This window comes from Hemicordylus capensis, chromosome 3 (genome assembly GCF_027244095.1).
Source record: "Hemicordylus capensis ecotype Gifberg chromosome 3, rHemCap1.1.pri, whole genome shotgun sequence".
NCBI lineage: Eukaryota > Metazoa > Chordata > Lepidosauria > Squamata > Cordylidae > Hemicordylus > Hemicordylus capensis.
Genome location: NC_069659.1, coordinates 35,991,867 through 36,015,410, shown reverse-complemented (window position 1 = coordinate 36,015,410; position 23,544 = coordinate 35,991,867). Strand labels below are relative to the sequence as shown.

Here is a 23,544-nt window from a genome sequence, read left to right as displayed (position 1 = left end):
TGCATGTCTAACTCCGCACCTATGTAACTTATGCGCTTTTGCAGCTCTAAGTGTGACTTATTCAGTTGACATTGATGCCTAGGTCTTCTAGAAGGCGTAGCACAAACTGGATTTGCAAAATTAACCATTCCCTGTCACTGCTGACCACAAGCCAGTTGTCTAAATATAGAAAGATCACTATGCCTTCCGTTTTAAAGTATGCCACCACGACTGCCATCACCGTTGTGAACACCCGTGGTGTGGTTGACAATCCAAATGTTAGGACAGCATATTGGTACGCTGCATCGCCCACTGTGAATCTTAAGTATTTGCGATGGTTTTCTCATATTCCCATATGAAAATACATGTCTTTCAAGTCTGATGTTGCCACCCACTCCTCCTTGCCTAGGAGATGTAATATTCCTTGCAATGTCATCCAGGGGCGGAGCTATCATTGGGTGAACGGGTTCAAAGAACCTGGGCCCTGCCCAATCAGGAGCCGCCATTCGCAGCCCTGACACGCCCCCGCATCTGACGTCAGATGTGGAGGCGGTAGTTTAGCTCCCGAGCAGGGGCCGCACAGCCCCTTCGGGAGCTAAACAAAGGCTGGTGCTGCATTCGCAGCGCCAGCCAGGAGGAGCGGCTCTTCCCTGCAAAGGCAGGGAAGAGCTGCTCCTGGTTGAGCGCTGCGAAGGCAGCGCCAGCCTAAGTAGCTCCTGAAGGGGCCGCGCGGCCCCTTCAGGAGCTAAAAGACTGGTGCTGCCATCACAACACAGCCCAGGAGCGGCTCTTCCCTGCAGGGAATAGCTGCTCCTGGGCTGTGCCTTCATTTAACTGCCAAAGGGGCCGTGCGGCCCCTTCGGCAGTTAAAGACTAACTGAAGGTCTTTCAGCCGAACGGAGCCTCCAGGCTCCGTCCGGCCAGACCACGTCCCCACATCTGACATCAGATGCAGAGGCGTGGCTAGCCCCAGCGTCTGATGTCAGACGCGGGGGCGAGGTCAGTGGGGCTGCGCGGCGGCGGCCGTACACAGGCCGCCAGTGGTCCCGCTACGCTCCTGATGTCATCATCCTGAACTTGCATGCCCACACATATACATTGAGTTGTCTCAAGTCTATTACTGCTCATATACCCCCACCCCTCTTGGGGATTTGAAAATATCAGGAGTAAAAAAACCAGACATTCTCTCCATCCACCACACTAGCACAATTGCCTGTTTCTGTAGCAACACCTGTATTTCTTCCAGCAGTACCAGAGACGGTTTCGTATACTTCACTCCTGAAAATGGTGGCAAAGCTGTGAACTCTATTGCATAACCAGTTTCTATAATCTTCAGCGCCCACTGGTCTGATGTTATGTGGTGTCATGCTTTAGCATGACTTGCGAGTTTGATGGAATTGCTGGCGATTGCAAAGCTGATGTTGTGTGCTCTGGGTGATGTTATTTGTGTTTTCAGTGTTAATTGTGGTGGATGAATCTGTCCATCAAAGAGTCCATTTAGTCTCATCTCTATTAGGTTTAGTGTTTTGGCCTTTTGCCTTTGTCCAAAAGTCTTATTTCTTTGATAGGGGCAGTATTGCCTCCTAAAATCCTTTCTTTCTTGTTGCCTAAATGTGGCACACTGTTGTTGTCGGCCATATGATCAATAATGGGATGTTGTTGAGCTTGTTGCCATTGATGTCATGAAAGCTTTTGCTGTATATTTTGATATTTTATTTATTTATTTATTTATTTATTTAATAAATACATTTCTATACCGCCCAAAACGCAAGTTCTCTGCGTGGTTTACAAAACAAGATTCCAAGATCTTTTCCCAAGATTCCATCATTGTGTCTGTACTTTCCGAGAACAGTCCTCTCCTATCATATGGTAAATGCTCCACCCTATCTCGCATTTCATGTTGCAACGTAGTGGGGCGCAGCCATACATGGTGACGTAGAGTTACTGCAGTTGTCATGGCTCTTGACTCAATCTCTGCTAGGTGTTTAAATGTGCTGCGTAGTTGTCTGGTTACAGCTGTTGTCTTTCATAAGTCTGTACACTTTTGTCTTGAAATTCTTGTGGTGTCATTGAGATTGGATCTTGAAATAGTATATCCCATAAATAATGCTCGTATCTTGCAAGATATGCAGCATAATTCTCTATTTTAACAGACAAGCTGGAGGTGGCATATATCTTTCTTCCTAACACATTAATTTTCCTCCCTTCCTTTTCAGCAGGAGTTGTAGGACGCGTCCTCCTTTTGAAGAGGTTACACATTCCACTACCAAGGAGTTTTGTACAAGATGGTGCACTAGGTAAGTATTTTCCTCTTCCTGGATTCTATACAATCCTTCTGATCTCTTTCATGTTGGTGTAGAAGTCTGTAACACCTTCCATGCCAATTGTGCTGCCTTAGTAATAACAGGAAGCATGGGAAGTGCCACAGGGTGTGAACTTCTTGCCTTAGCCATCATATTGTAGACTGGGTCTTTTAGATCTACTTCTGGTTGTTTTAACTATAAGCCCAGTGCCTCAGCTATCTCTCTTATCTGTGCATGATAGGCCTTTAACTCCTTTGTGGGCAACCATGAAGTCTTTGGAGGTACTTCTGCCAGTGGATCAGTGGGATAATCCCCTCTGCCATATTCTGTCTCTGTAGAATCTGTCGCATAACCATCACCCTCCTCCGGGGGCACTACTGGGAGTGCTCTCTTAATTGTCAACTTTTTTGGCTGCGAAGGTATTTGTGGATGATATTTGGTCTGGTTGTGCTGGAGGTGACACTGATTGGCAAGCAATAAATGATACAGATGGTACTGATGTTGGCTCTCTGATTGGTGCCGGTGCTGTGCAAACCCCTGTTAGTTGCACTCTGCATCGACCTTTATGCTGGGCATCCATATCTGATATTCCACATAATCAGCAGGGTACATTACCATTGGGGTGTGCCTGAACTCACAAGTATGCGTAATTTGATTGCATTGTATGCTTCCAGATAGGTCTGAAGATGCTAAGCCTTGTGTGGCTACATACTGTAGTGGCGATTTCCATGGTGCATAACCTGATTTCGATGTTGAAGGGTAAGCCGGTCTCAGCGTTGGTGGCCAAAGTGCCTCATCATATATGGCTGCATGGAGGTGCTCAGTTCAGCGTTTTGTTTTGAGAACAAGCAACATATTTTGCAAGCAGATGGGTTGTGTTGCTTTCCTAAGCAAAGTAAACAAGCGGCATGACTGTCTGTCTGTCGACAGCAGCTTAGCCCGACATTCCACACAGAGTTGTCCTTTAAGCAGTCCTATAGTCTATAGCCAGTATTTACAATTCACAGTGTTTTGTTCATTGATTGAATCTATTGATGCTGAGGAGCTAGGGGACGAGGTGTAGACGCATAGGTGGTCAAATAGAAACTGAGTAAGAGGACGCCCCAACTACCATAAATAATGTTATTGTTAATCGCCCAGAGATGAAAGTTAGGGGTGGTGTACAAATTTTATAAGTAAGTAAATAACGGAAGCACTGAGCACATGCAGGGCGGCAGGGGGCATCATGAGGAGCTAGTCAATCTATCCATGAGGACCCTGTGCAAGCACAGAACCCATTCACTATAAATGCAATGGATGATGATCCAGATACACTATTCAGGTTCTTCAGGTTTTCAATCTGCCTCAATTTGAATAAGGGAAAAGCTGGCTATGGTATTCACCTTTTGGCTAGCACCCATCACATCTTTCCATAAATATAGTGCCCAGTGATTTTGCATCTGTTTTAAAAATCATTTTAAACTGTTCTTTATTTTTGTAAGGTCAAAGATAAATGTATGCATGAGCAAACTTATATGTGCTGCTTACAAAAACAGGACCTTCCGGCTGATTCACGAGAGGTGAGGCATGAATGAGGGATAACACACCTCATTGAGTAATTTGCTGATTTAGCATTCGACTTTCTGGCCATGTATGTCTATGATACAAGTTATGTAGATGAGTCTGGACTGCCAGTGAAGAAGCTGCAGTGACTGCTCTTAGAATACTGTTTCTCTTTACCCTTAGAAGAGGAAGAAGGGCAGGATGGAACTTTTCCTTTCCACTCTTTGACCAAAGTGCCAGTGTATAGTTTTTTTAAAGATCTGTAAACTGTAACAGAACTATATCTACTGCCAATTCATTTTGCAAATTAGCATAATATTGCTAAAGATTTTTACAAGTTCCCATGTTATTGAACCACAGCCAAATGGCAATATCTTCCACCACAGGTGACACACAACTTAATTTGCAGAATTAATGGTTTGTTTCCTGATTTTGGGACATAAATGTTTATTTTTCTTTAAAAGGCTTACTATAGAGCTGGGTTATTAGGCTGATGATAAAGCCAAGGACAGTTTGGTCAAACTCAGTATGGGACAAGAATGTGTCTATCCCTCTGTCTGATGAATAAGACAGCTACCTGGAAAATACCCTAATTTGAGATGAGACTTCTTAAAACTTCTCCTTATAATTATTATTCTAGTCATAGCATGAATTAATTATGTTAATTCCATTTAGTCAATCTTTTCCTGGCTGTGCCTGGAAACTGGATGGGAAACCCCAAGAGCAAGGCACATTAGCTTGATCTGCTCCAAGAAATTAGAGACCTATTCTGTGGCTCCCATCAGATTAGTAAATTGGACACATTTTTTTCTTCTTCTTAGCATACAACTATTATTATTTATTAAGCCGCATTTTACAAGTTTTTTTTTAAAAAAAACAACAACAACAAACTGTAACAATTTTCACTTCCCTGCATCGCCCCCCTACCCCCCAGCTGGGGGGAAGGCAGGAGTCATCCTACCTTCCCCCACATGATTCAAGCCACTCGCAGGCTTGCCAGTGCCGTGCACCCACACAAGCAGCACACAGCAGCTCTGAGAGCGGCCGGGGAGTGGGAAGAAAGCAGGCCGCAACCTCCTACATCCTTCAATGCATAGGGGGATTCCCCAGCAAGCTGGGTGCTCTGGGCAGGCCAAACAGACACACGACCAGGTACTTAGGTAGAGGGGCATGCTTGCACCCTTCAACCTAGGTAAGAGTTTGGGGGAAAACCTTGGGTTACCCAGAGAGGCAGTACCATGATCTGCCCTTATCCTGGTACTCCACACAAGCAGTCCTACCTGGGTAGGGCTGCTCAAACCCAGGTAGGGCTGCTCATGTGAACATCCTCAGCATATCTTAATGGTAGGGTCACCTTGACAACTTGGATTTCCACAAACTTTATTATTTTCAGTCTGAAATAGTTTTGCTTCTGCATTAACGTTTCTTTTCAGAACAGCAGTTTAAACATGGACTGTTTTGATCTTTGTAGCAGTTCTGTATAAAAAGAGCTTTTATATGTAGTTTGCTGGTCTGTTAGTGACCCATTAGGAATCTGGGAACAATCCAAGCACCTTTTCATATCTTGATTTATTGGTCTCCAGATACAGCACTTTTTTGTCAATATAGCTACATTGCAATTAGTTAGTGAATGAAGGACAATTAAATCTCATACATCTTCCCCATGTCATTAACTATATATACTTAGAAACAAAATTGGTGTACAAGCTTTTTATTAAAGCCCATGGCTGAAATAAAACAACCATGAGAGAACAAATCACAGCCAGCCCTACCCTCCAGTCATCTATCCCATTTTGCTCTCTTCCTCACACCTGAGAAGCTACCAGATTCAAGGCAAGCAGTGGTGACAATGGGTAGCATCTAGAGTAAATGTCATGCTTGCAGAACACTTTCCCTCATGGAATGGGGAGGGGGGGAGATCCTCCCTTTCCTTTGCAGCTTTCTCTGCTGCCACCCCAAAAATATGTTCCATAGGGTTGAGCTCTGGGACATATTTTCAGGAGGCACAAGGGGAAGGGGGAAATCACCAAAAACCATCACTGCTCCCAGTTATACAAGCTGCAGTTTTCCAATACAATGTTTTACTCTATATGCAACTGAATGGCTCCCTATGTGTTCTGCGTCACTGCTGTCAACACCATTTCTAAATATTACTGGATGAAAGATAAAGGTAAAGTGTGCCGTCAAGTCGATTTTGACTCCTGGTGCCCACATAAGCAATGACAATTGGTCCCTGTGAATCAGAAGGGATTAAAGTACTGCTGCTACCATTTACCTTGGTGAGTAGCTTTGTACCTAGGTGAGTAGATTTGTACCTTATAAGATTTTGTCTGTTTGAGTGAATTTTCTAGAAGTTGTAGAGGTCCAATCTTGGAAAATTGGACTTTGAAATATGTTGAGTAATATTCTGTGAATGTCATTCTCCACTTGAAAAAGACGTAAAGCGAAATGGAGGTCACCAGGTAACCATTGTGGATATATGGAATTGTTTATATCACATCACTCTCCACACTATGGACTTCACCAACCTTCCATTGTTACACATTTGTTATGTTGTTCAATCATTTATGTTTTGTCAGATAATATTCTGTAAATATTTTGTATTACAGTACTACACTGGATTATGTTGCGGCTTAGTTTTTCATTATATGGTTATTGTAGAGTTTGGTGGAGATAATATTGTGTTTTTTATCTGAGTTTGGTGATCTCAGTATGCATTCATCACCAACCATTTGCCTTGGACCAGAAACTCCTTGTTGAAAGTGAGCTTGTGCAGTTGATTTTGACACAGCCCTAGGTGGGTTGCTCAAATGGTCCTTCATCTCACTTCTGCCTTAAAGAGTCTCATGTGCATTGCTCATATGGATGCACTTTATTTGTGTTTGCCAGACCCATACAGCTATCTGAGGGAAGAATTGGGAAGGACTACATTTCCCAGCATTCCTTGAGCCGTTATGGAATGCTGTGAGTGCCTACTGCTCAAGCTGAAAGTGATTCAGCTTTGATGCTTCAAATCTTTGCATAGGCCTAATACATTCTGGGTAGCAGGTGAAATTGAGGCAGTGATGTCCTTTCTACTGACCTGTCAAAAGGAAGAAGAACTGGTCTTGTGGTAGCAAGCATGAATTGTTCCCTTTGCCTGGTCTGCCCTGGTTTGCATTTGAATTAGAGACTAGTTGTGAGTCCTGTAAAACATTCTCCTTAGGGGATGGCGCCACTCTGGGAAGAGCATTTGCTTGCTTGCATGCAGAAGATTCCAAGTTCCCTCCCTGGCATCCCTTAGAAGGGACCCCTTCCATGGGTGATGTGCCCATATCCTCTTGCACAGAGAATACTCCTCCAGGGGTTGGGGGCCTCCTGGTAGTAGGTGGTTCAATAGTTAGGGGCATAGAGAAATGAGAGAGATGAAGACTGCACAGTGATTTGCCTGCCTGGTGCGAAGGTTGCAGACATCATGCAGCATCTATTAGGCTGTTAGGCAGTCCTGGGGAGGTGTCAGCTGTCACGGTGCATGTTGGCACCAAAGATGTTGGGAAATGCAGTTGGGAGGTCCTGGAAGCCAAATTTAGGCTAGTATACAGCATATTGAAGTCCAGGACCCCCAGGATAGGTCAATGTGTGGAGGAGTTGGTGGTGCCAGGAGGAGGGGTTTAGATTTGTTAAGCAGTGGAATACATTTTGGGGCAAGCTAAGCCTGTACAAAAGGGATGGGTTCCAAGATGGAACCAGACTGCTGGCCCTTCAAATCAAAAAGGTCACAGAGCAGTTTTAAAAATGATGCCAGGTGATTGCAAACAGGAACTGGGTGGTTTATGCTCTACTCCTCATTCTACTCTTTTGACATGCTTTATCTGAAACATGTGCATCCTGACCATATACCCAAAAGGTCCAAAAGGATCTCTCCAAACTGGGTGAGTGGGCAAAAAAATGGGAAATGTGGTTTGATGTAAGCAAGTGTAAAGTGATGCATATTGGGGCAAAAAAAAAAGACCCTTCAACTTCACATATATCAATTACATTGATTGGGTCTGAGCTGTCAGTGACTGATCAGGAGAGAGATCTTGGGGTCATGGTGAACAGCTCATTGAAAGTGTCGACTCAGTGTGCGGCAGTTGTGAAAAAGGCGAATTCCATGCTAAGGATAATTAGGAAGGGGACTGAAAATAAAACTGCTAATATTACTGTTCCCTTATATAAATCTCTGGTGTGTCCACATTTGGAGTACTGTGTGCAGTTCTGGTCACTGTATCTTAAAGAGGACACTGTAGACTGGAAAAGGTGCAGAAAAGAGCAGCCAAGATGATCAGGGGCCTGGAGCACCTTCCTTATAAGGCATGGCTACAGCATCTGTAGCTTTTTAGTCTGGAAAAGAAGTGACTATGGGGAGACATGATAGAGGCCATTAAAATTATGCATGGAGTGGACAGAGAGAAAATTTTCTCCCTCCCTCACAGCACTAGAACCAGGGGTCAGCCCATGAAACTGAAGGCCAGGAAACTTAGGAATGAAAAAAGGAAGTACTTTTTCACACAGTGGATAATTAATCTTTAATTATCTGCCATGGGATGTGGTGATGGCCACTAGCTTGTATGGCTTTAAAAAGCACTTAGACAAATTCACGGAGGACAGGTCTATCAATGGCTTACTAGTCTATAGGCCACCTCTAGCCTCAGAGGCAATATGCCTCTAAATATTCACTGCAGGGGAGCAACAGTAAGAGAGAGGGCATGCCCTCACCTCTTGCCTATAGGCTTCTCAGAGGCCACTGTGTGAAACAGGATGCTGGACTAGATAGGCCTTGGGCCTGATCTAGCAAACCTGTTCTTATGTTCCAAGACAGGGCTGAGAGAGACTCCTGCCTGTAACCTTGGAGAAGCCGCTGCCAGAATTGTCTGCCAGTATTGCAGACAATTCTAAGCTAGAGGGTCTGAGGGTATAAGGCAGCTTCCTCCGTTCCTATTTATCTGTCACCTGGACCCTCCATCAGTCTCCATCAGTGCCCAGGTACTATATAGGTAGTAGGAGAGGAAGACACAGCAAGGCCTTCTAGGACCCATACATAATATTTTACTTTATTTGTTGCCATGACTTTTTTTTTAAATGAAAATTAGAAGATGTAAATATAATAAATAAATTAAATTGACTTCATACCTAATTATTGGTTAACAAAAGCCAGCCAAAACATAAAAGAGATTGACTTCAATATAAATGCTATGTATACATTCTAAAACCACACATATTTTGCCAGCTTGCCTACCAAGTTATTTTTCTTACACAACTGTCAGTATTTTTCTATTGAAAGGCAGATTTAACATTTTCCGATGAATATTGCCAAACCCAATACTTACACGAGGAATTTCATGTGCTAAAACTCAGCATCAGCTTTCAAATATCAAGTCTTTCACATGGCGATTCTAGAACTAGCCTAGTACCTCTGCTTATTTTGCTGTGCTGTAATGAGATGAATTGCCTCATTTATATTTTAAAGAATTATTCAACTTTGAGAATAGTGCAATTTATCAAAAGGCTTTGAGATGAAGTTTATGACAACTGGAACTTTCAAAAAGAAACTTGTGAACATCTGGATATTAAATTTCAGAAAAAGCATAGATCCTCAGCAGTTGTTGCAAATTCTCTTCAGTACTTTACAGCATATGTGTCTAGCTATTTTACTAGCATCCAATTCACAAAAACATCCCAGCTCAGACAGCTCAGCAGATATATGTAGAAACAGTATCCAATCCAACCTAGCATGCAATACGATTTCTGAACCACAATATGCAATAATAACATGGTGCTTTTCACACAGAAAATTAGATTAAAAATTAAAGGAGTTGGAGCATACAAATAACTGACTGACTTGCCTGGAAGCAAGTCTTGAAAGAAACCAAAGTGTGCCAGCTGCATGCTTCCTGTTTCTGTCGCCAGTTCAAACATTTCTGGCTTAAAATCAGACATTGCTGCACTTAATAATAGGCTGCTATTGGGCAAATTTGTTCTCTGCTGCTATCAAGTGGCACTTTACCGATGTCAGCTGGACACAAGCCATTATCCCTTTCCTGTGTATTCAAAGAGAAAAAGTCCAGAGTTGAAGCATGTGTCTCCAAATTCAACAGATATATAGCAATTTTGTTTCTACTTTAGACATTAATATTTGAGTTTTTATTTAGCACTACAAAGATACCAGAGAAACCTAAGGCCCATATTAACATGAAACCTGTGTTTCAAAGGATTAGATTGGTGGGGCCATAACAACATAAGACAGACCCTGCTGAATCAGGCCAAAGCAAATCCACTCCAGCATCCTGTTTCATGCAGTGGCTGACCAGGTGCATCTGGGAAGCCTGCAAGTGGGAGGCCGAGGCAACCGCTCCCTCCCATTGGTGTTCCCTAGCACCTAGTGTTCAAAGGCATGACATCTCTGATCCTGATGGAAATATACAGCTATCGAGTTTAGTAGCTGTTGATAGCCCTGTCCTCCATTAATTTGTCTAGTCCCCTTTTAAAATATAGATTGGATGGTTCAGTGAAATATGTTAAATATGATTGTGCTGCACTGCTGCTAAATCTTCCAACTATCCTAAACTGTCATATAGGTTATCCTAAAGGATAGGTCAGTGTGTCTATTCATATATTTGCAGTCAGCCAAACAAGCAGGTGGTTCTCTATTACCAGCTTTATCTTTATGTAAAAAACCAAGAAAGCCTAAACAGCAGCATATTCTCAGACAGAATAACTCAATTTGGGATCAGAGATTTGGGATATATGGTTCTCTCACTCCTTCCAAAAATGGAAGTTCCAAAACAGACATCAGTCTGCATGCTATGGCAGGCAAGATTTTGTTGTTTTTCAGATGTAACACAATTCCAGCATTTCCCATGCTGGAAATTCTGGAATCTCAAGACAGACAGTATGAAGTGGAAGAACTTCCAGTTTTCTTCTGGCTACTAGTCTGGTGGCTATAGGCGACCTCCAGCCACAGAGGCAAGATGCCTCTAAATACCTGTTGAAGGGGAGCAACAGAAGGAGAGAGGGCGTGCTCTCAACTCTTGCCTATGGGCTTCTCAAAGGCATCTGGTGGGCCACTGTGTGAAACAGGATGCTGGATTAGATAGGCCACTAGATAAGCCTTTGGCCTGATCCAGCAGTGCTGTTCTTACGCTATTAATGTATACTAGTGGGCCCGGGCACAGAGCATCTGTGCCTCTAGTGCGGCCGGGCCCACCGCCGCCTGCGCTGCGGCCGGGCCCGCCGCCTTACCTCCACGGCCAGGCCCGAGAGTGCCGCCTCCGGGCCCGAGGGTGCCGCTGCCGCCGGGCCGGAGAGTGCCGCCGCCGCCGGGCCCGCCGCCACGGCCGGGCCGGAGAGTGCCGCCGCCGCCGGCCCGGCCAGGCCCGCCGCCTCGCCTCCGTGGCCAGGCCCGCCGCCTCGCCTCCGTGGCCAGGCCCGCTGCCTCGCCTCCACGGCCGGGCCCGCCTGGCTCCCCGGCCATGGCCGCCGCTGTTCTCCTGGGTGCACCAGGACCAATCAGGCGCCCCCGCAGCCCAGCCAACCAGCTGGGCTGCCGGGACGCATTTCTCCTGGGCACACCCAGGAGAAATATATATATAGATGGTACTTTATTCAATCAAATAAGCAAAGAGACTGATCCCTATGTGAAGGAGCTTACAACCTAAATTTTGATTGGTGGGATATGATATTATTAAAAGTTTAATATTTCAGTTCCCCTGTTCTCCCCAATTCTAACAGCTTTTCAATAAGCATTTATCAGCAAATGTTGCATCATCCTTAGTCATAAACAAGTCTTAGAAAATGAGATTTATGTCTTTACTAGATCTAGTTCTATTCTTTTGCTAATGGACTGACCTCATGTTGAGGTTGGAGAGATTGCAATTGGAGGAGGAGGAGGAGAGCTGGTCTTGTGGTAGCAAGCACGGATTGTCTCCATTGCTAAGCAAGGTTTGCCCAGGATTGCATTTGAATGGGAGGCTACATGTGTGAGCACTGTATGATCTGGGGCTGCTCTGGGAATTGCATTCCAAGTTCCCTTCTTGGCATCTCCAAGATAGGGCTGAGACTCCTGCCTGTAACCTTGGAGAAGCCAGTGCTAGTCTGGATAGACAATACTAAGCTAGAGGGACCAGTGGTCTGACTCTGTATAAAACAGTTTCCTATGTTCAGGTTCTGAATAAATTTCTGAATAGGCATAATTGCATTTAAAATAATTGTTTACTGTAATTACTGCATAATCAGCTTATATTTTTGTGATTGTCCAGTTTTGCAATTCTTGCATTTTGTCACTTAGAGAGTTTACATATATTAATTAAAAAATATATATAGTATGCAGTTTCTAATGTTATTTTATGTATATATCTAATATATTTTTATGCACTCTTTGAAAAGTTTCCTTTTTGTCTATCTCTATATTTACATCCTCATGGTTGTTCTTCTGTACATGGTTGTACTAAGAGTGTAGGGTCACTCTTAAAGTGTAGTTCACCTTTCTTCCTCTTTGGCTTGTTTGTTATGAGTGGGGAAGACAGGCACAGAAAAGAGGACAACTTGTAGCAGAAACACTCAGGTGAAAAGAGAGGTTGCTGGAAGTACTGCCAACTCTGTCAACACAACTTTGCATCAGCACAACTCAGCAGGCATCTCTAGCAAAGCTGCGCATGCAACAAAAGGGCTTGAGTTCCATTTATCTCTTGACACTCAACTTAGTATTTATCTTTACAGCCTTCATCTTAGCACCTCGGTATATATATCCCCAACTGTCCCACAACCAACCTCCTCTCTAAAAACATTTGGAAAGATTCACCCACGTATCCTGCATTATTTCTCATTCTGTAGAAAAACAGCATATAAACAACATAACGGCTACCACCATCACTAACTTGGAATACCTACTAACTACACCACTCTTTAACCACCCCTTAATGTGAATACAATGAGGTGAAGAAAATGCTAAGAGGGTAATTAATTCATTTGAAAGGAACATGAGTTTGATTTTCTCAAAAATGTAAGTAGATAAAAGTGGGTGGCAGCATAATAAGCCCCTTTTAGTTTTAGGTGTACCAATGGCTGCAATCCAGGGCACATGCCTGGGAGTGAGGCCCATTAAACACACAGTGGAGCATCTTCTATGAAAACATGCACAAGATTGGGCTGCACAGCAATTTAGGTGAAGATGTAAATATCATATGAGAGACAACAAACCCAGGGTTCATAGGGTTCATAGGCTGGCTGCAGCTCCGTATTAAGAAAATAAAAAAGAACCCACTGGATCAAACCAAAGACCCATATAATCCAGCATCTTCTCTCTTTGAGCAGTGGCCTGTCAAATATTTCCAGGAAGCAGGCCAAGAAGGCAAGAGCCTCGGCCTTATAGTGTTGTGAAGTATGTATGTATGTATGTATGTATGTATGTATGTATGTATTTATTTATTTATTTGATTGATTGATTGATTTATATATTGCCCTTCCAAAATGGCTCATGGTGGTTTACAGCACAATAAAAAAAATTAAAACAAGTTAATAGTTAAAATCAAACTATAATAACAGTTTTAAAACAGTTATTTTTTTAAAATTGGTTTTAAACAATTCAAACAGCTAAAAAACCCTGGAAATCAGGGTAGCAATTTAAAACAATTTGTCAATCATTTAAAAACACTGGAAGGCCAGGCCAAAGAGATAGGTTCTAAGGGCTCTCCTGAAGGACAGTAATGAACTCAAATTACGAATTTCTGCCAGGAGTGCATTCCACAGCCCAGGAGCAGCTACAGAGAAGGCCTGCCTCTGCATCGCCACCAGACAAACCGGTGGCAACTGGAGATGGACCTCCTCAGATTACCTTAACATGCGGTGGGGATCATGTAGAAGAAGGCACTCTCTAATATAACTTGGACCTAAGCCGTTCAGGGCTTTAAATGTAATAACCAGCACTTTGTATTTTGCCAGGAAAAATATCGGCAGCCATTGTAACTGTTTCAAAACAGGCAGCTGAGCCCACACAGGACCACTCGCCTCCCCCAACCAGGTCTCAGTTATACATGCCGGGTCAGCTCCCTCATCCACGATCAAATCGTGGACAACTTCGGTCTTATTCTGAACTGACCTGGCATTGCAGAGGAGCAAGGCCAGACTCTGTGAGTCATTGAAGCTGCTCCCCGAGGCCTGAGAGTTGACAGAGCAGTTGGAAGTGGAAACAGTTACTGATTTCCCTTCCCCTGTAATGACTAGCTGCTCTGCCAGCACCAATTCTTCTATTCCCCACCACAACAGTAATAGCTGCCCCAGAACCGCTGGGTGCACCCCAAGCACCATCCCACTCAAGAGAGCCCAAACACATATCTGCAAAAGGCCTGGCACAACCCAACCCCCCAGCCCTCAGTCCCACCCTCGAAGGCCCAGCCCCAAAGGCCGACCCCCTTTGGCATATACAGAGTATTCAGAGTATACAGCCTCTGAACATGAAGGTTCAAGTTTAGTGTACAGCTGTTGAACGTACACTCCTTGACAAATCTGGGTTAGCTTAGCATTCTCAGGCCATACTGCCAAGGCACTCAGACTATGCCATCAAGCCAGGCATTGGCAGCAGGTGTATTCCTAGCTTGTATATTGGGGAGGGGGGAAGAGGAGAAAGAAGGTACCTCAGTGAGGAGAGGCAGGGGAAATGAAGAGCATGCCCCAGTGGGTTGAGGAGTCTCTTGCCACCCCCTGCACCCCACTCAGGTCCGTGCCAGAGGCTGATATGAGGCCAGACTAACTCCATTTTGTGTTAGTCCAACCACCGCAAGCACGTCACCATGTCTCATGGAAGGTAGGAGTGTGCACAGACTGGTTCGGAGACCATTCTACTGGCCTCCGAACCGGTCCGGACATGGGGTGGTTTTGGTTCGGAAGGGATAGGGTGGGGGGTTCCACTAAGGGGGGTGGGCTTTACTTACCCCTCCCGCCCTTTCCACTTTTTGCGCCGTAAATATCCCAAAAAATCTGGGCGGCAGGATTCCTCGCCGCCCGCTTCTATCCACTACGATGGCTCCACCGGCGCCGCTCCTCCGTGTGTAAACAATCAGGCGGCAGGGTACTTCCCTGCCTCCCCCTTGAAGCCCAAGGTGATTCAGGAAGCCTTCTGCGCACGCGCGCGCAGGAGGCTTCACTTTCGCAGACGGCAGGGAAGGGGGCGGGCGGGAGTACGTCTTGCTGTCGCCTGCACGCTTATAGAGAGCGCGGCCGGTCCGGGCGAGATTTAAGGGGACGAAAGGGGGCTTCAGCAGCAGCAGCAGCAGGGGGCTTCAAGGGGGCGGCAGGGAAGTACCCTGCCGCCCGATTGTTTACACACGGAGGAGTGGCGCTGGCGGAGCCATCGTAGTGGATAGAAGCGGGCGGCGAGGAATCCTGCCACCCGGATTTTTTGGGATATTTATGGCGCAAAAAGTGGAAAGGGCGGGAGGGGTAAGTAAAGCCCCCCTGCCCTTAGTGGAACCCCCCACCCCAGTGCCGGACCGCAGCTCCGCGGTTCCGTGCACACCCCTAATGGAAGGGCTGCCCCTGATCACCATCTGTATTAGCACTTGGGTGTCAGATACGAGCTCTGTTCGGGAATTCAGGCTGAACATGGGGAGGAGAGAGATGGGAGCATGCCAGCTAGTCATGCCTACATGCCAACACACTCCTCTAGCCACACCCTTCCTGCCCTCGCTAGAATTCAGCCCTTGTCTAATATTTAATATATAATGCTGCAGTAAACCCAGACTGATGCTGGGGGAGAAGGGAGTCATATTGTTCTTTGCCTCAGGCAGCAAAATGTCTGTATTCAGTGGTGGTTTACTCCCATCTAGGTGTGCATTAAGTTGCTTTCTTTTACTAATTATTGTCTTGATCTTTTGTGTAGTTTTGTGTAGGATAGCTGTTGGGCTTCCTTTGAACAAGAAAAGTGGGATACAAGTCATCGGAACATGGGAAGCTGCCTTATACAGAGTCAGGCCATTGGCCAATTTAATGCAGTATGGTCTACACCGACTAGCAGCAGCTCTCTAAAGTTTCAGGCAGAAGTCTGCTGTCCCATCCTGGAGATGCCCAGCCCTACCACTGAGCTATGGTGGTGGTACTCCAAAAGTGGCACACTTGGGTCTCCCATCCAGGCACTGACCACACCAAGCCCTGCTTAGCTTCAGCCAGGTGGCTGTGTGTGCCCTTATACTTGGGAGCCCACAGTCATCAATGGCATGAAGCAGGGGCAGAGACAGGGGAGAGGGGCCCCTGTTCACCTCTTGGAGTGAGGGAGACCATGAAGAAAACAGGGAGGGGTGGGGGCCCCATGGGTTCTTTGGACCCATGGGCTCAATTAAAGCGACACCCCTGGCAGGCATGATGAAGGCCAAGCCCATGGTTGTTGCAGTCTCAGCGGGCTTGTTGGTGGGCACCCCCAACCAAGCACCGGCTGCCCTGTCTCTTCCCAGCAAACGCCTGGCAGGAAGAAGGAACAACAGCTATGCTGACTGCATAGTCAGGAGAGGAGAGCTGGTCTTGTGGTAGCAAGCATGACTTGTCCCCATAGCTAAGCAGGGTCTGCCCTGGTTGCATCTGAATGGGAGACTTGATGTGTGAGCACTGCAAGATCTTCCCCTCAGGGGATGAAGCCGCTCTGGGAAGAACATCAAAAGGTTCCAAGTTCCCTCCCTGGCAGCATCTCCAAGATAGGGCTGAGAGAGATTCCTGCCTGCAACCTTGGAGAAGCCACTGCCAGTCTGTGAAGACAATACTGGGCTAGATAAACCGATGGTCTGACTCAGTATATGGCAGTTTCCTATGTTCCTATGCCCCTCCTCAGCCAGGGCAAACCCTGGCCCCAGTGCGGCTCCTTCCGTCCTCCTCAGCCTTTCCATGGCGGTTGGGGGGCGTTGACAGTCACCCCATGAAGCAAAGGGGTTGCTGCTCTCCCCCTCTTTCCTCCCGCCTCTTTCCTCAGATCCAGGGGTCGGCGGCGTCCCGCAGCAGCCTCACCAATTCATGGTCGGTCTCTTGGCCCAACAGGAGCCCACCCGGAGGAGGAGGAGGAGCGACCGGCTTAGAAGCGGGTGGGCGAAAGTCCCTATGACTTTTAAAGGCTGCGTGCGGGTCGGGCGCAATTGGAGCTCCCAGCCGCGGAGCAGCCCCCCTCTCCGACTTGGCCGCCCACCCACCGCGCTCGCGCTCTGCCAAATTGCCCAATACCACCAACCCGCTCTCCTGTAACCTAGGCAACCATCCACCCGCCCCGCCCCCCCCATCCCGCAGTGGGTAGAAACACCAGTCCATCGCGGGCCTCCGCCCCACGTGATCCACCCGGGAGGCGGCAACGCTCAAAACTCGAGGAAGTGACAGTTGGATGGGTAAGCAGAAGCCGTTGCGACCCTGCCCCGCCTCCGCGAGGTTGACTGGCTGAGAGGGTGCCTATTGAGTCGTCTGTAGGGATGTTTCTGCAGGTTTGGGGGGAGCGGGCGGGGAAAGAGGTGACCAATATGCCGAATTCCTCTGAAATTGGGAGAGGTAAGGCCTGGGGAGGGTGAAGAGCAAGAGGGAAGTCACTTCTGTGCCCTGGGCGTGATGAACTATCAGGAGCTGAGGCCTTTAATTTATTTGCACATTTATATGTTGCCCTTCACTACATAGTAGTGAATAAGGATGTTTCCTTTGCTATACCAGATATAAATATCTGGTATAGCAAAGGAGACATCCTTATTTGTTCTGGCCCCACGATATTATGCTAGTGTCCACTGCATTTTTAAACTTACCAATAAGAAATCATTGCATATCCTCACAGGGCAGCTGACAAACCTGACAATTAAAACAAAACTTTTTTTTAAGAATCTGAAAAATGACATGTCAGTAACTCAGTTGCCATTTTCATTTCCTCATGTGTGTGCGTGCTCACACATGCTTTAGGGACCAGCACTACAACTGCTATGCTTTTAACAAAAGCATTCTCTGCTGTACCTGCTGAAATTAAAGGAAAAGCAGTGCACTTTAACGCTGCCATGCTAACACTAGTGCACTTTGAGGCTATGAAGTTGATAATGAGCGTAGGAAGGACTGTAAATAGTCAGAAAAGGGCCTTCTCTGCACAGCAGCTGCAGTGCAGTGAGTAACACGAGAAGCCAAAGCTAGGTTATTTATTTGTAGTGAATGTTGCATTATGTATCTCTGTGGCACAAGGGTAATCAAATTCCAGGAATGCTATTTGCCTTGTACAAATACTGTCTCAGGAAGGTCTGGGCTATTATAATCTTAATCTGCTCTGTCTATATTACTGTCTTATATGGTTGTGCACAGAAGGTGTTATTCCCAATGGCTGAATTCATGAAATATGGGGTCAACTACTACAGGGTTCTTGTCGTATCCCTAATGGCTATCTGGAAGAAAATTATCTTGTTAGAAACAACCTGATCAAAGAACCTAGATAACATGCACCATAGCTTTTGCCACATGGGATAATCATATGATTGCACTGCATTTAGAGTGCCAAAACACAGAAACAGATATTAAGGCAATTTGTGAAAAAGTTCTCTTCCATGTAAGAGAAAGTGTTAATGCAGATTTAACCACCTGCCAAGAGCATTTGGATTTTCAGGGTAGCAAAGCAGTCAGTGATCTTCTGTTTGGTCAGTTCTGGTGAAATGAACTGGAAGGAGATCATTCATTGTGGAGTAGAGCCATGTTACTGCTGCTAATTACATTGTCATTTTCTGTATTTTAGAAATGTGACTATGCTACCAATCACTTGCTGCTGTTGGAATATCTTGAACATGCTTGACTCTTCATTTGATGCAGTGGTTTTTAAATAGAATACCTTTAGAGTACCCTTATATTGGGCAGCAGCGATATAGCAATAGCAATAGCACTTACATTTATATACCGCTCTATAGCTGGAGCTCTCTAAGCGGTTTACAATGATTTAGCATATTGCCCCCCAACATTCTGGGTACTCATATAGGAAGATGCTGAAAGGCATCATCTCATTCTGCATGGGAGGAGGCAATGGTAAACCCCTCCTGTATTCCTCCAAAGAAACCACAGGGCTCTGTGGGTGCCAGGAGTTGAAATCGACTTGACGGCGCACTTTACTAGAATACCCTTTCCATGTCAGCCTGTCTTTTGAGAATTTGTCATGTGATGTAGCTTCTGTATGTTGCAAAGAACACTATCCTAAAACATCCCATCGGCCTGCCCCCCCAACCACCACACTTGTTAATTTCTTTCAGGTTCCCCACTGACCCTTGCTATTATCCCATGTGAACAGAGTGTATGTGTAGGCATAGAACATACACAGAACTCTCTTCAGGCCTCTGCACATTACTAGTTAGTAAAGGCAGGTAAGCTCCATTTCAGAGGCCAGTCACTCTCTCAGCTAAGCCTACTTCAGGGTTGTTGTGAAGAAAATAATGGGAGAAGAGAGGTAGAGAAACTTGTATACCACCCTGAGCTCTTTGGAGTAAGGATGTGATACAAATGTAAAGAACTAATGTAACAGTTAGGACTGAGCTCACTCCCTTGATGGCCCATCTTTACCCAAATATTTATATTCTTCTTTAGCATTTTTGCATCATTATTGTGGATTATTAGCACATGTCTAGCACAAGCAATAATGACTGGGTTCTCGCATGCAGGACAGTGAAGATTAGATTCCACAAAGAATCAGTAGATACAGAGTAACCTAGACCAAGGTAATGTGACAGATGAGCCAATACTAGAAGCCTCTGAACATTTTTACATATGTTGCTAATAAGAATTTGGGTTTGTCTCCACCCATGTTCAGAACTTTAATCCTGTACAGTGTTCTCTCTAATTCTTTTCATCTGTGTGCAGAATGAATTTTGTTCTGGGTGGCAGTATCAGGGCAGTGTGTGTGCATGCATATTCAGAATGGAGCCTTCCTGATTAAACCTGAGCAGGATCTAAAATTAACTGAGTGGACATCAAAAAACATGTGAGCACATGAAAGCCTTAGAGGGAACACTGTTCCTGTATCTAGCAGTTGACTGTCAAACCTCTCCCTGGTGTCTCAGGTTGAGGCAGTGGCCAGAGGTGCTTTCTATCAGCTTCAGCTGATACGCCAGCTGCGTCTGTTTCTTGAAATAAATTACCTCAGAACAGTAGTATGTATTCTGATAACCTCCAGACTTGACTACAGCAATACAGTCTATGTGGGATTGCCTTTGTACATAGTCTGGAAACTGCAGTTGGTACACAGTCAGATTGGCAGTCAGATTGGTCTCCAGGACATCTTGAAGAGACCTATATTAAAAGAACTACCTATAAGTTTCCGGGCAAAATACAAAGTGCTGGTTATAACTCATAAAGCCCTAAACAGCTTAGGTCCTGGGTATTTAAGAGAATGTCTTCTTCACTATCACTGTGAGTCCCATCACCAATTGAGACCATCCAGAGAGGTTAGTCTGCAGCTGCTACCAGCTTGGCTACACAGGGACAGGCCTTCTCTTTTGCTGCCCCAAGACTCTGGAATGCACTCCGTACTGAAATAACAGCCTCCTCATCTCTGACAACTTCTTAAAAGTCTCCAAAGTCACATTTATTCACCAAAGCTTTTTAACTAGACGTGGTTTTAAACTGTCTTAAGGTTTTAATTTCTATTTTAATTTGTTTTATGTTGCTTTGAACCTCCCAGAGACAGAAGTTTGGGATGATGTACAAATATAATAAATAAATGAACTTATTTTATTCAGTAATTTAATAGCAGACAACAGCATTTCAGGATGATGTCTGCTTTGGTGTTTATCTAAAGTGAATCTTGAACAATTATGATTCTGGGAAGAGGTTTTCATAGATATTTTTTTCAGGAAAAACGGAGGAGATCAGTTATCAAGGTGACACTCTTGAGGAGGATCCTAAGAATCCTAGCTTAAAGCTCATTACTGCTTCATCCATGAAATGTACCAACAAGGATACCACTGCAAGATCTTAAATCCTATTGGGTTGGATTCAGAGGAATCTTCTGCTTTCAGAAGGGCTGTTTTATACCTTGCACTTTAGGTGAGAAAAGTGAAATTTTGAAGTTATCTTTCTTCCTTTTGCACAAACATAAAAACTGCTATAGAATCTCCCTATTATAGAAATAGGCAGACTCTACCACTAGCACTTGTGCAAGCATTTATGGAGGAGTGCTAATAGCTATTTTTGTACCACACGTGGTTCATTGAAACTTTTGTTTGTTTTGATTTTTTTAATTAAGACAAAATATACATTGAGAGGACCATATTGTTCCCAAAACTTAACATACGCATACAATGTGAAATTTAAAAAGAATGTACCAACCAAGCTTCCATACAGAAGAGAGAGAGAGAGATGACATATGGGGTAGGACTATTTGACCTACTTGGTTTTCATTTTATCTTGGCTAGCTGAAGTGACCATCTTTAAAGTAACCATATAATTATTGCTTATTCTATTGACAGTATCATTTTGTTAAAATTTTCTTGACTATACTCAAAACATCCTAAACTTAGTCCACTGACTTTCAAATATAGTCATAGCTCTAACTTTCTCATTTTTTTATTTTAATGAGTGCACGTATTTTCTCCATAAGAATAACTCACCATATTTTCCTATGCCATTCCTCAATGTTTGGCAATCTATTAGACTTCCAATACTTGACTATCGATAGTTTTGCTACTAGCCTATTACTGCATCAGGGACATTGCAAATATGTCAGGTAGGTACATAGGCACTAGTATTTATGATCTAGAACTTCTGAAGAGTGTACATTGGTAGACTACTGAATTGGATAGCATGACGACAACACTAGATGAGCTGCAGAGAATTAATTACCACTCCATTATGCTACGTGACATGTTCTGTGTAACAGTAAAGCTTGCACACTCTTAGAAATGGGGCTGGGGCACTAAAACATATCTTACCTTCTTTAATCATTGTGGAAAAGCAAATATGATTTAGCTGGGAAGTTAACTGAACTGATCCTTATGATAAAACAAAAGTATCTGGAATATTATCTGGGTAGGTCAATGACTGAGATAGCTCTAAAGACATATCTGCACTTGTTATGACAGCTGTTGGAAACTGATGTCAATATTATATTACAGAATGTTTTAGTAATCTTTACCACTACCAGTCCCAAAATATGTTTATGTTGTTATCTAAGATGAGTTGATTGTAGAAAGGAATCAATAATTGCTTACATCTGTTGAGTAAATAAACAGTATATGTTTGTGTTTCCTCAAGTCAGTTCTGTTGAAAACAGTACTGTAAACTCTATTACTTTGTGCAGAGGATTAATGAATGTTTGTGTAGAACTTTGAAAGACTAAAGTATGATGTGCCAGGTATTATTATTAAATCATTTATGAATCAGGCCTATGAAAGGCTAAGCCACCAAAGCTTTTTTAAAGTAGTAGAATGCTTTTCTGATGCTTTGTTATTTACATAATCAAATTTGTATTGCATCCTTTTTCCAAGGAGCTCAGAGTAGCATAATGGAGCTATCACATTTTATTCTCACAACACTATGTGAGGTAGATGCAGCCAAAAGTGAGTGATTTGTCCAAGGCCACTCGGTGACCTTCAGTTTCTGATTAAAGATTGTTCCAGGACCTCAAACCAGCTCTCATTTTAAAGCAGATTAAAAATTATCTGAAACAACTTTAGACAATCCTAGCATCCTTTCCTATAAATGAAAGCTCTCTTAGCTCATAATGTCCAGTTAGAGGACTCACCTACCAGAGCAGAATTCTAGGTCACCCTATTTACATAAGAGTTTTGGCGGCTGTGGTAAAATTACTTGCATACTGGCCACAGCCACCAGAGTTAGCTGTGCTTAAGGCTTAACAGATTAAATCTGTGTAAGATTGTGGCTACTATGCTTACAGATCCAGAAATTTACAAAGATGTGTTTCATGCATTAGGATCATTGTATGGCTTGGTGGACTGTGAACGTGCCAGGAATGAGTTCTGAATCTGTGCACTCCCCTCCCTCCAAGCCCTGCTGTGAGGGAAGAATCTTGCTTAGTCAAACCACAACAACATGTGTTGTTCCAACCTAGGAGCGGTGCTTTAACTGTGGTTCACAAGCCAGGATATAAAATCAGGATCTGTTCTTTGTTTGAAAACCACAATTAAAACTACAGTAGTGGCTTAACTAACCAAAATGCTTGCATCACACCTCCATGCTTAAAAGGGTAGGAAAAGGCATGTGCGCTTGTGACTTTTTTTTCTACTGTGTTCACAATCCCACAAACCATAGCTTGTTGGATTGTCTGAACCAGTCCAATGTGTCTCTGTTAGGGCTGCAACCTTTAAGTCAGGCTTACTCAACTTTGACCCGCCTGCTGTTTTTGGACTACAACTCCCATAATCCCCAGCCACAGTGGCCAGTAGCCAGGGATTATGGGAGTTGTAGGCCAACATCTGCAAGAGGGCTGAATTAAAGCCCTGCTTTAACTGGTAGATTAATCAAGTAAAACTGTAGCTGATTAATCAGCGGAGGTCAATTTTAATAGATGAGAAGAAATGTTAATAGGTCAGGCAGCAAATTAGAGGTATATGGGTTTGAGGCTATTTTGGGTTCTGGTGTGTTGCTGTAATAAGGAATGAAAAGAATATTCAAGATAGCCTTTTTGGACTAACAGCTTTTATTAGCTATTGAGGCTATTCACACGTGTGTGCAAAACTGGGCTAAGGGTGCCTAGCCCAGTTTTGCACATGTGTGT

General features: G+C 44.3%; 2 protein-coding genes across 11 annotated transcripts in view; one reads left to right on the top strand and one right to left on the bottom strand.

The window, feature by feature from the left end:
• TNFRSF19 (TNF receptor superfamily member 19) overlaps nt 1-23,544 on the bottom strand; it is a 101,198-nt gene that overhangs the window by 72,998 nt on the left and 4,656 nt on the right. Inside the window, exons 1-2 of one of the 5 annotated variants that reach the window (XM_053311824.1) lie at nt 16,830-17,015; nt 9,173-9,883 (exon numbers count right to left, since the gene is read on the bottom strand). The exons of 2 other annotated variants lie outside the window; for them this stretch is intronic. The gene's annotated coding sequence lies outside the window, so the exon portion shown is untranslated. Of the gene's footprint in view, nt 1-6,906; nt 6,939-9,172; nt 9,884-16,829; nt 17,016-23,544 lie in introns of those variants that run through there. 2 more of the 5 variants (XM_053311823.1, XM_053311826.1) reach the window with 2 other exon arrangements.
• The window catches only part of SACS (sacsin molecular chaperone), a 143,706-nt gene continuing 122,359 nt past the window's right edge, over nt 2,198-23,544 (top strand). For 2 of the 6 annotated variants that reach the window (XM_053311811.1, XM_053311812.1), the window contains exons 1-2: nt 17,205-17,354; nt 20,663-20,855. The gene's annotated coding sequence lies outside the window, so the exon portion shown is untranslated. The other 4 variants (XM_053311816.1, XM_053311815.1, XM_053311814.1 and 1 more) reach the window with 4 other exon arrangements.